This window comes from Sciurus vulgaris, assembly GCF_902686455.1.
Source record: "Sciurus vulgaris genome assembly, chromosome: 14".
Taxonomy (NCBI): Eukaryota; Metazoa; Chordata; class Mammalia; order Rodentia; family Sciuridae; genus Sciurus; species Sciurus vulgaris.
The window spans coordinates 59,984,617-59,998,119 of record NC_136475.1 but is presented as its reverse complement, the minus strand read 5'-3'; the positions used below and the strand labels follow the sequence as shown (position 1 = coordinate 59,998,119).

The following is a 13,503-nucleotide window of genomic DNA, read 5'->3' as shown; positions in this document are numbered from 1 at the left end:
GTATCATCTCAAATTATCTTTTTGTGTGGTACTATTTAAATATTTGGTTTTGATATTAGGTGTTCATAACCTCTGTTTGTTGAGACATTGTATTAGCTTTCAATTACTATAACAAAATATCTTGAGATTGTCAACTTTAAAAGAGGAAAGGTTTATTTGGAGACTTTAGTCCATGACCAATTATTCCTATTGCTTTGTCCTATATGCCTTTAGTGGCATATAATTGTGGGACACCCTGTTTGCTTCATGACAGGGAACAAAACAGAGGAAGAGATCAGGGTCCTTCAGGTCCTTTCAAGGACAGGCCCTCAGTGCTTTGAAACTTCCCACTAGGCCCCATATTCCAATAATACCCAAACTAAGAACCAAGACCCTTAAAACAGGGCCTTTTCCAAACTGAGTCTCAAATTACTTTAAAAAATTTTAGTCTACTCAACTGCCTCTTCATTCTCCCATTTTACTGATGCAACATACTCAAAACATTTACTTTGAGATGATTTATGAGGAATTAGAAAGTCTAAGATAATTTATACTATGTACTTTTAAAAATCCTTGAATATTTAAAATTAACATACAGCAAAATTGATTATTTAGTGTATAGCTCTATAAATTTTAACTTCTACATAAATGCACAAAACTACCACTACAGGCAAGATAAAGAAGCCCTCTATACCCCCCAAACTACCTGGTACTCTTTTGTACCACATTCCTAGCCCCTGGCTTTCCTGCCATAATCCTGATAACCACTGATGTCTTGTAAATTGAAGCACTCAATATGTTTGTTACCTTTTAAGACTGGCTGCTTTCACTTAGCGTGACTTTGAAATTCATCCAAATTGTTGCTTATATGAATGAATGATTCTGTTTATTGCTTAATAGTGTTCCATTGTATGGCTGTACTACATTTTATCTCTTCACCTGTTGAAAGATATCTGAATCATTGCCAGTTTGGGATGATTATGAATAGAACTGTTATAAACATTTATGTACACGTTTTTGGGTGAACACAAATTTTTATTTCTCTAGGATAATTGCTAATTGTTGGGATTGTTAAGTCATATGTTAAGTGTATGTTTGACTTAAGAAATTGCAAACTTCAAGAGTGTCTGTCCCATTTTGCATCCCCACCAGACCTAGGAGAGTTCTACTTGCTCAGCATCTCCGCCAGCATTCAGTATGTAAAGTATTTTTTATTTTATCTGTTATTAATTTATTTTGGCTTAATTAGGATTTCCTCAATTAAATGGATAACAATGTTGTAAAACATCTTTTTGTGTAGTCAGCTGCCTTTCATCTACCCTTCTTGGTGAATGAACTCTCTGTTCAAGTCTTTTGCTTATTTTGTATTTTGTTGCTGCTGAGTTTTGAGCATTCTTTATGTGTTCAGGATACAAATTCTGTGTCAAGTATGCCATTTGCCAATAGTTTCTCCCAGTTCGTAGTTTGTTCTTCATTCTCTTGACAGTGTCTTTGATAGAACAAAAAAATTTATGTGTCTGTCCCTTCCCCAATACCATATTGTCTTAATTCCTGTAGCTTTTTAAGTTTTAAAATCAGATAGTGTATTTCTTTAATTTTATCGAAAATTGTCTGACTATTCTAGTTTCTTTGTTTTTGCTTTTTAGAATTAATTTGCATCGACAAAATGTATCTGGAGGTAGGGGTTGATTGGAATCATATTACATCTGTAGATCAAATGGGAAGAATAGACATCTTTATGTTAAGTCTTCAAATCTTCAAATGTTATGCATGTTTATTTACATCTTTGATTTCTTTTATAGTGTTGTAGTTTTCAGCATACAGCTCTTGTACATGTTTTGTCAGATTTATGTCTTAGTACTTCAGTTTTTTGGAGCTATTGAAAATGGTATTTTAAAATTGCAGTTTCTAATTGTTCATGTCAGTTTATAAAAATAGGATTGACTTGTGTGTTTACCTGTATCCTACAATCTTGTAACCTTACTCATTAGTTCTAGGGTTATTTTTTTTTTTTTTGGGGGGGGGGAAGGGTTCTTTGGAATTTCTATATAGACAAATATGTCTGCAAATGTAGCTACTTTTATTTCTTCTAATCTGTGTGCTTCCTCCCTGTACACTTTCTTGCACAAGGTAAGACTTCATATATAGTATTGAATACAAGTGGCGAAAGTAAATATCATTGATTTGTTTGCAATCACAGAGGAAAGCATTCAGTCTTTCATGATTAAGTTTGAGGTTAACTGTAGGAATGTCCTTCTACTTGATTTGGGTTTATTTACTCTTCTAGCTTTTTGAAGTGGACACTAATAGTTTTGAGAATTTTTTTTGGGGGGAGGTCAATATGAGCATTTAACACTATAAACTTTTTTCTGGGCATTGCTTAACTGCATCAAATAATTGTTGATGTGTTTTTATTTTCTACTTGCCCTTGACACTTCCTCTTTGACCTGTGGATTACTTAAAAGCACATTCATTGTTTAATTTCCAAATTTTTAGAGGTTTTTCTGTTATTTCTAATATAGATTCACTATAGTCAGAGAACTATGTTACTATGAACTGAACTATGTTACTTCAGTTCTTTTAAATTTGTTAAAATCTGTCTTATGACCTTTGAGATGTGTTCATATTGGTGAACATTCAGTGTGTACTAGAAAACAAAAAATACTTTGCTGCTATTGGGTGGAATGTTCTGTAATTGTCAGATCCAGTTGGTAGTAGTGTTGAATTTTATATTCTTGTTGATTTTTGTGTGTGTGTGCATTACATTTTTGTTACTTAGATTGCTGAGAGAGTGAGAGCGTAGAAATCTCCAGCTACGATTATAAATACCTGTTTCTCCTTGAAGTTCTGTCAGTTGTTCCTTCTGTTAATACATTGAGGATTAGGTTGTTTGTGGTGAATTGGCCCTTTATCATTGTGTTAAGAGTCCTTTTTATGCCTCCTTATTTTCTTTGCTTTGAAATTTATTTTGATAATAGCATAGCCACTTCAACTTTTTTAATTTTTAATTTTTTAGTTGTTGATGAACCTTTCATTTATTTATATGTGGTGCTGAGAATCAAGCCCAGTGCCTTATGCATGCTAGGTAAGAGCTCTACTACTGAGCCACAACCCCAGCCCTCCATCCTCTCACTTCTAATCTACCTATTTCCTCATATTTGAAATGAATAGGTAGCATAGAATTGGGTCATCCTTTTAAAAACAAAAAAGAAAAACAAAAAAAACTAATCTTTGTTTTTTTGTTTTTTTTTTTATTTTGTATGTGGTGCTGGGAATTGAACCCAGGACCTCATGGCAAGCGTGCTTTACCATTGAGCTATGCCCCCAGCCCTTTTTATTTTTCTTTTGGGACAGGGTCTCACTAAGTTGCTGAGGCTGGCCTTAAACTTTTACTTCTCTTGTCTCAGCTTCCCAAGTCACAGGGATTACAGGTGTACACTACTGCTCTGGCTTTGCCTTGGTGTTTGTAGATCATTTACATTTAACACATTTAGTCATATGCTTTAAATTTAGCTCTACTGTTTTGTTGTTTGCTTTCTTTTTTTTTTTCTCTCTTTGTATATTGTTCTTCTTTTTTCCGTTCTGCCTCCTTTTGGATTATTTCACATTTTTAGTATTCCATTTTTTATCTGTTGTAGGTTTTTAAAAATTGTAACTCATTATAGTGTGAGAGTACCTGTTAGTATGTGCAGTTGCTCTCAGGATCATATTATACATGTTTAAAATTTTATAGTCTACTTAAAAGTATTTTTCCACTTATGTGGGATGTAGAAATTGTAATACCTTGTTTCTTTACCCGCCCCCCCCCTTAAGTGTATTGTCTTCTATATTACATACAAGCATGGAAAGCCATACTAGACAATTATGTAGTTTTTGCCTTCAGCTGGCAAATATATTTTGAATTCAAAAGCAGAATAATGTATTATATTACTCAGATGGCTACCTTTTTAAAAATTATTTCTTCATTACTAATGTTCCAATTTTCTCTTTATATCATTTCCTGTATGTTCTTTACTAATTCTTGTAGAGCAGATCTTTTGGCAATAAATCCTTTTTGTTTACCTTCACCTGAGAGTATTTTTATTTCACCTTCATTCCTAAAGGAAATTTTCATTGGGTATAGAAATTTTGAATTGCTAGTTCTTTTCTTTGAGCCCTTTAAAAATGCACCCTGCCCTTCTGGACTCCATGGTTTCTAGTGAGAAACTTAATCATTCAGATTGCTATTCTCCTATAAGCAATTCATCACCTTTTTTTTTTTTTTTCTTGTTGCTTTCAAAATTTTTTCTTTAGTTTTCACTATTTGGACTACAATGTGCCTGGGAATGGGTTTCTTTTGTTTGATTTCTCTGAGTGTCTAGAATCTTATATACTTGTGCTTTTTACCAGGTTTGTTCAGTTTTCAGTCATTGTTTGCTCAGATATTTTTCTCCTTTGTATTCTTTCACTCCCTTTTCAGGGAACTGGTTAGACCTTTGATATACCAAAGGTTCTTGAGGCTCTGTTCATTTTTTTTTTTTCCCAGACTAGATCATTTTCATCAGTCTGTCTTCAAGTTCACTGACTCTCTTGTGTTATCTCCATTGTACTTAATAACTGATTAATTTTAGTTGTTCAGTTTTTCAATTCTAAAATTTCCATTTGGTTCTACAGTAGTCCTCCCTTCTCCATGGTTTCAGGTACCCATGGTCAACCATTGTCTGAAAATATTAAATGGAAAATGCCAGAAATAAAACATTCATAAATTTTAACTTGGGTGCACCCTGAGTAGTGTGATGAAATCTTATGTGAAATCTTGTGTTAATATTCATTCATTAGTTAGTTACGTCGTAGCTGTCTTTTATTGGATTGACTGTCTCTCAGTGCTTGTCTGTGGAATTTGGTACTACCACAATTTCAGGCATTAACTACAAGTCTTTGAATGTATCCCTGGAGATAAGTTGTGACTACTGTATTTCATAGTTTCTGTTTCTTTTCTGAAACTTTGTTTATTTCACAAATGTTGGCACAATCTGTGGCCCTACCTTAGATTTACTGAATCAAATTCTGGGAGTGGAGTCTGGTAATTTGTTTTGAAAAGCCCTCTGCTAGACTGATACATGCTAAATTTGAGAATTATTCCTCAATGTCATATGACTTCAAAAGCACTCAGTACGGCTTAGTTTCTTAGCAAAATTTTAATTCAAGAAGGTAAAATTATTTTTCTCCATTGTTTGATACATGCTAGTATGCTCAGATCTAATTTATTGCCAAGATCTCTAACACATAGATTGAAATTCACTCTTTTCTTTATTACCCAAGACAACATTAAATAAATTATAAACATCATGACTTAAAATTGTTGAATACATATATATAAAGAAATTAAACTTAGGTGTAATTTTTGGTCAATAAATCACTTAGTCTCTGACAATTACTATGCTATAAAATGTCCTGTATTTCAGATTTCAGGATGCTAGTATTGTTTGCTTTAGATTTCAGGATAACTTTTAGATTTAGGTTGGGTTGAGTAAAATGGCCTATATTTGGAGGATGGGTCTTATTCTGTGTAACTTCTTCTTTTTTTTTTTCCCACAAAAGATTATATATATGCTTGTTACGCATTATATGTAATTCATCATTCAGGAGAAAAATGTCAGTCTTATCTCAAGAATCTGTTTTTTAATTAATCTATAATTCACATAGATCTTGAGGGTGTATTTAGTTTAGTGGATTAGATTTGTAGGTCTATGAGGATATGTAGGAAGTAATGATGCATTGTTTCTCTTGTGATAAACTTTGTGATCAGAAACACTTGTGTTCAATTCCCAGATCTTTTATAATGGGGTTGATGGGGTTGGGGAAATCAAATATTATTAATTTTCTATTATAGAAATAATATTATTGTCTATTAACATTTGTGTTAGATTTCAAATCCATTACCTCATGGTTTCTGCATTAGCAAGAGACTTCCTGTCTGCTGAATACTATTCAAGGAATATCAGTGTTAAGGAAAAAGGGATTGCTGTATACGGAATCTTGTATCTTCCCTAAATTCATGTGTTGAAGTCTAATACCCAGTATTAGGAAGTAGAGCCTGTGGGAGGGGACTAGGTCATGAGAATGGAACCTACATGAGTGGGATTAGTGCCTTTATAAGAGGCCAAGGAGATGAGAGTTCTCCCACCATGTGAGGTTTCAGTGAGAAAATGACTATCTGTGAATCAGAAAGCGGGCCTTCCCAGACACCAAATCTGCTGGAGCTTTGATTTTAGACTTCCAGCCTCCAGACTGTGAGAAATAAATTTCTATTTTATACAAGCCACCCAGTTTTTGGTATTTTTGTTTTAACAGCTATAGAAGACTAAGACAAGGGCCCTGCCCTCAAGAATCTTACTGTCTATTGGAATAAACAGGAAAACAGTTTATTATGCAAAAGAAATGATTGTTATGATGAAGGTAAGTGCACAGTACTGTGGGTGTGGCATATTGGAGCCAGGTCTGATCCTGAGAGCTAAGCTGTTTGTAGTTTGAAATCACCTGGTAGTGTATACACCATAGAAACCCACAAATGTGCATAGGAACATTTCATTCCTAAAAGTCACCAAATATAAGGAAAAATGGGATTAGGGCATAACCTAATAAAAATGAGAGCTTAGTTTTTCATGTTAAAATGGTTAAGAAAAAGGAATATTACAGTAAACATGGTGTTTCACATTGAAAAAGACCTGAAGTTGGCTTGTGGAAGTAGGCATGGGAAAATTGCCTCTTGTGGTTATTGTGAAATGGTAGAAGGTTGTCAGAAATTCAATATAAAGTTAATACCAGATGTAGATGGGAGTTACTGATAACACAGGTGAACTGAGGTAGCTGCGAGGTATTTGGGGTGTGTGTTATGTGCTGTATATTCCTCTTAGAAGAGAGCCCTGGGCTACAATTGGGTACAGTTTTCTGCATTCATCTGGTGTTCAATGACACATGAGCAAATGGGATTTGTATTTGTATTGTTGTCATATTTTTCCCCAAGGTAACATGCACATTGAATCAACTTGGAGTTTTCAAAACCAATGTTGTAGCAGAACTTAGTGTGTCGGCATTCTGCCCATTCTGAGAGCTGCTTTATAACATGCTACTGGATGGGACTCTGAAGAGACTTGAGAAATGAGTCTAGTATTTTGTCAGGTATTGTAAATGGAGGGGGAGGGCATTCCAGAGAGAGGGAACAGAAATGTGTGAAAGCATACCGAAATAAGCTTACTGCATTCAGGAAACTTATGTGGTTAGAACTTGGAAGGAAGGAAAAAGAAACTCTGTTAATAAAACTTAATGATTAGTCAGGGGACAAATTCACAATGACCAAATATGCTACTTACAAGAATTTACATTTTTATCTCTCAAGGATTAGAGACCAGGGAATTTTGAACAGAGAATTGTATTTTCTAATACGATTTATTTGACACTGTCTGGTGACATTATGGAATATAGTTTGAAGAAGACCCCACTGGAGAGGTCAGAAGAAATAAGTGTGTGTCTTTCATAGGCTTGACCTCATTGAAAATATTTTAAGAGCTATAAATGCTTACTGACAACAGTGTCCTTTCTTTGTTCCTAGTAATCATTATTATTGTAATTCTGTTTCTTGATTTTAAGAGCTGGGGCCATGAGCAGGTGGTAATGAGCAGGTGAATTTATAGCCAGCTTTACAATAGCTATTTTCACTGTTAGCGTTACTCTTACAATGTTTAAAAAATGGTGTGGTGAATCATCATTTGAAGAAGTTTTAACATCTTAATGTGCATTCATTGAAAAATAATTATATGGTCAAAATTCTCTTTGCTCACTGGATTCCTTTCTTTTGGGGGGTAGGCAGGACTGGGAATTTAACCTGGAGGCAATTAACTACTGAGCTACATCCCCAGACCTTTTTCTTTTTCTTTCTTTTTTTGAGATAGAGTCTCACTGAGTTGCTTGAGGCCTTGCTGAGTTGCTGAGACTGGCCTTGAACTTCAGGTCCTCCTGTCTTAGCTTCCTCACAGGTGTGCACCACTGTGTCTCGCTAGATGCCTATATTTTCCCACACCACTTTATAAGAGATGAAGAAATAGCAGGTGAAAAATCTCAGGTTTTTTTTTAAGCTATTACTAGATTCTTTCAAGCGAAAGTTACATTTAGATGCAAATGATTTGAGTAACAAGTCTAAATTAAGAAAAACTTTTATTCTACCCTTTATAAAATTGTTTTCTCACAGTGTACCTGCACCAGTGTTTTGATGTTTGTTACAGAGTAGTGTACTTATAATCTGGTGGAAGATACCAAAAGCACACTAAAACCATTTGAAAACAGGAATATAAGCTTAAAACATAAAACCAGGCTTATAGCTTCCAGGTACTTAATTCACATATCTCATACTGTATTGAGGGTATGGTTATTATTCAGCAAAATATTTGTTAAAAGGCTAAAATGCAGTACTTAAATTTAGGGATGTTAGAGAAAAGCAATGGAAAGATTGCAAAGCTTTTTTTTTTTTAAGAATTTTTTGATTTGAAACTTTGAAGAGTATAATTAATAAGTTATGGATTCACTGAAGCCATATACTCTTGAGTTATTGTCTAATATTTCTGAGGCAATAGTTGCTGTTGTTTTATTTTCATAATTGGACATTGATGGAATTTTTTATTTTTATAAGATTTAAAAGTTAGAAAAAATTACACGTGATCATCACAGAACAATAGAGTATACTACTTGCTTAATAAAAATTAAAGTTCCTCATATGCTTCAAGAGTGCTGATTTTGTTGTTGTTGTTGTTGTTGTTGTTGTTCCTTGCCTACAACCCTTGGATAGGGATCAGATCACCAAATACCAAGTTCCTCTATAGATAAGATAATGTTTCAGCTAAGACTTACTAATCTATGACAACCATTTGTGAAAAGGAACCATGAATGTGGGGCATATAAAAATGAAATTTATTATCAGTAGGTGATTATAGTTACAACATATTCGTTTGCTTGTTTACTTTAAGGCAGAGATATTCCAATCCTTACTTAATTTATGTAAGAGCCCAGAAACCACTCCGGACATGGGAACATCACATAAGAGGGTTTATTAGCAAACAGAGTGTCTACCCTGCAGGGTAAGAGAGAAAATGAGAGGAAAGCAGAGAGCGCACAAGAGAGAGTGTGAAAAGTGAGATGGAGAGAGAAAGAAAGTGAGTTGGAGAGAGATAGCATGAATGTGAGGAGAAGAAGAGAGAAAAGCGAGGAGAGAGAGAGAAATGGCGGCGAGCTATCCTTAAGCAGAGTCAAATTCCGTGGGTTAACAGGATCAATAACAGAAGAATACTTGCAAGCTGACTGATGACCAATAGCTAGCTAGGATGTTCACAGACTGACAAGAAGTTGGGAAGCGGGAAAATGACTACAGAGCGAAAGGGTGGGGGAGCAGCTTTATACTATAATCTAGGACATTTCCAAATTATGTGTATTGTCCATATTCCTCTACCTTAATTTTCTCAGACATTTTATTGTTTTCTTTTGTGCCAGTGAGTATTTTTTCTAGTCCTTTGCTTTTACTAAACAGTAATGTACCTTTCTATCATGAAGTAAGTTTTTTCTTCCCAGTCCCTGTCCTCATCATACATTGGTTCATACTGCTTTGTTTTCTGACTGATCTGTTTGGCTTTTCTAAAACATGCAGTGAATTATCTATGGAGTCATAATCACTTTGTAAGACAAAGTCAAAGAATAAAGCACTTTGCTTAGCATGACATGTAACACCCTTTAGTCTCTCTCTTCTCTGCCTTTCAGTTTGCTTTTTCTTTTACTGTACCACATCTGCCCTGTACTTCAGCCATTGGAACCCCTCTCTGCTTCTGGGAAAGGCAGGGTCTGAGTCTGTGCTTTTTGCAGTGTCTCTATCCGAAATGCACCTTTCTACCTGATGAGTAGTCATTCTTTAAAACCTAACTCTAGATCCTCTTGTCTATGAAGCCTGCCTGTTCCCTGTGGATGTTAGATTTAGGTGCATGTAGCAAGAAACGGAAACCCTTCCAAAATCCCACCAGCTACAGACAGCATTAATTTCTGTAGGAGTTCAGAGTTCGTAATGTAGGACTAAAATGACAGCTCTGCTCCGTAAAGTCATTTTTAGCTCATGCCTTCAGAATGTCCCAGATTTGACCCTAGTCCTCATAGTCCAAAACTGGGGACTTTATTTTAAATAGCAGGATACAGGAAGGAAAAAAAAAAAAAAGAAGGAAAGAAAAGGAAGGAAGGGCCTGTGCCAGCTTAAGAAAGCTTTCCAGTCCTTCGTTCTCTCTGATATGCAGATGCTCACACACGATAAGTGGGGCAGGGAGAATGGAAGTCATCGGATTAGACAAAGGGGAATGAAGGGAAGGGAGGAGGGACGGGGATAGGAAAGACGGTGGAACATATCGGACATAACTTTTCTCTGTTTTTACCCGACCAGTGAAACTGCACATCATGTTCAGCCATAAGAATGGGATCCTAATTAGAACTAAGTTATACTCCATATATGTATAATGTATCATAATACACTCTACTATCATGTATATCTAAAAAAAAAATTTTAAAAGAAAGAAAGCTTTCCTAAAGCTTCCACCATACATATGTGCTTCATTTCACTGGCTCAGACTTCGTTCATGGCTGTGAAGGTGATTGAGAAATATAATCTTTATTCTGGGTAGCGCTATACCAGTTAATTATATTATCATGGAAGAAAAGGAGAACAGGCTTGGGGACTAGCAGTCCGCCACACTCCCTCAACTGGAGGTAGTTGCTTTGTGCTTTGCATTCCCATGGCACTCTTTAATTCACACTTAAATTGTATTATAATTTGTTTCCCTTCTGTACTGAATTGTATACTTCTCAGAGACTGTTTTTCATCTTTTTATCTCCAGCACCTTATATAAAGTTTACCACATGGTCCATGGCCCATGTTGAATTAATGAATAAAGATTTTCAGGAAAAGTACAGCAAAAATACCAGAGACCCATGCAGATAGCATTATTTAAATACCCATGTAAACCAGGGTAATTGCTTCGGTAGACATTGGTGTCTACTTCTTATACTTAAATTTTGTTTTTCTTTTCTTCATTACATGAAGAGTAGGTACTGCCAGTTGTAAAGGGCTTGGCTTATCCTTTTAAATATCTCAAGATGGATTCACCATATAGAACATGAAGTTATTTAAAGGGGTCGCATAGTTCTTCTGTGATACTTTTTTTATTGGACTAAAATGTGCATAAAATTTGCCATTTTAAGTGTACAGTTCTGTAGCATTAAGTGCCTTCACATTGTCATATAACCATCATCACCTGTCACCAAAACTTTTTCATCCTCCCCAACAGAAACTTTCTACCCATTATACACTATTATCTCCTTCCTCTCCCAGCCTCTGGAAACCACCTTTCTCCCTTGTGATTCTATGAATGTGACTACTCAGGGGACTTCATGTGAGGGGAGACATACATATTTGTTCTTTTGTGACTGGCATATTTTATTTAGCGTGAAGTCTTGGAGGTTCATCCATATTGTACCATGTATTAGAATTTCTTTCCTTTTTAAGGTTGAATAATGTTCTATTTGTACCAGTTTTTGTTTATCTGGCCATCTGTCAGCGGACACTTGGATTGCTGTGTTACATTGTTTTTTGGAAGGCTTTTGTTTTCCCACAAGTATTCTAAGCATTCAGGTAGTGTCTTGATCTGTTGTAATTCTACCATCACTACCCCCAATCACAAACCACACACTTAACTTATGTTTTTTAAAGGAAATGTAATACAAGTGCAAATAAGATAGAGACAGTCTATTCTTCAGAGGTACAAGAATGGAATGAGAAGCAAATACAGTAACATTTCATGAGAAAAAAAACTAGATTTTAATATTCTCTTTATTACATGGTAAAAGACACAGGGGAATCCAATCGTTTGAAGTACAAAGGTTCTTAATGATTGGACAATAAGAAGAAATAGTATAACTGCAGCTTCATGGTTTTGCTCACTAATTTTCTGTAGCATTGATCAGAAAAGAGTTCTCACTGGGTGGAGTAAGAAAAATAAACTCCATTCCTCCTACTTGACCTCCTTTGTTAACAGATAGAAATGAAGATGTAGTGATAGTGATTATTAAGTATTTGATTGCCAGTAATTTTTTAGACTACATATCCAGTGGTTTAAATAGGATCTCATAGAAGCCTTCCCATTGAAGCTAATTGTTCGGTCAGTTTGGCAAAATGGTGAGCCATGCTTTAACTAATCAACTCACAGACCAGCTGTTGATATACTCAGTTACCTGAGCCAAGACCAAAACACCAGAACAAAATAGAGTACCTTGGTTCTATACCTTTTTGTCTTTTTCTTTAAAAAATCTGAATGTAAATTTTTATCCCTTTCTTAGGTACTTGGGTTATAAGAAGTAATATAAAACCATTCTTTGTCTTTTGAATCTTCTGGTACATTTGCAGAGATAAAACTGACACATGCCTGAAAGTGATCTGAAAAAAAAAAAATTGTAGGGTTAACTGTAAACCCTTTTAGAGAAATCAACAGGTAGATATTAGAACTTGATGTAGATGTTAAAAATAGAATGGAGGAGGTGCTTCAGAGTAGGAAGAATTGTTTGGATAAAGTGGGGCCTAATTATGGATGGCAGTGAGTGAACATCAGGCACCCGATGCTGTAACTATTAAATGTTACAGAAAGGAAATAACTGGCAGAGTTATGAGTCTAGGAAGACAGGAGAGACTAAGGTGTTGTAGACAGGGAAGAATGTGGCAAAAGAAATCTGGACAAGGTTACTGGCAGTGAAAATAGAAAAGATACATTTGAGAGACTTTTTTTAAAAAGCTGATGAACGAAGCAGTATTAAATATGATAATGTTAAGTGAAGGAGGAGTAAAATACTCCTAAATATTTTCTAGCAGTTCAGTAGAAACATGGTGATGACTTCCCAGTTTGGGGAGAAATGTTAATTTTTATGATACAGTAAATTTGACGTACATTGGAGGACATCCAAAGTGGGCCAGACTTGAGGCTGTTAATGGACTGAGGAATGTCATACAATTAAATAAGGGAGCCAAGTTCAAATTGCTTTATGTGGCTAGTAAGCTGCAAAATGGACAATAACATTAAAGATGTTATTCTTTAATAAAGAATAACATCTTAGAATTAATAGATAATTGTAGCAGAATAATTTGTCAAGGAGAATTACATTCTTAAAAATATTCTTATTGAAAGTTGTTGAATTAACTATTTACTATATAGTTAATTTTATAACATTCGAAGTAATTACCAATGTATAATTGAACGTTCTATGTTTTCCTTTAGTGGAACCTTCAATTGGATTGGCTGTGCCAAATATTTGTGGCTTTCTCAGAATGGCAAAACATATATAACCATATTGAAGTCAAGTAGAAAAAAATTTGGCAGAAGACAATTTCCATGATTATTGGATTAGAGATTGTCCTAAGATATAATATCTTATAGTAATGATAATAGAAATAATAGTCCATTGTGGGGCTGGATC

General features: G+C 34.9%; 1 protein-coding gene across 5 annotated transcripts in view; it reads left to right on the top strand.

Moving 5' to 3' along the window:
* SOCS5 (suppressor of cytokine signaling 5) overlaps positions 1–13,503 on the top strand; it is a 96,712-nt gene that overhangs the window by 59,520 nt on the left and 23,689 nt on the right. Inside the window, exon 1 of one of the 5 annotated variants that reach the window (XM_079110114.1) lies at positions 5,878–6,417. The exons of the other annotated variants lie outside the window; for them this stretch is intronic. The gene's annotated coding sequence lies outside the window, so the exon portion shown is untranslated. Of the gene's footprint in view, positions 1–5,877; positions 6,418–13,503 lie in introns of those variants that run through there. 5 annotated transcript variants of the gene reach the window in all.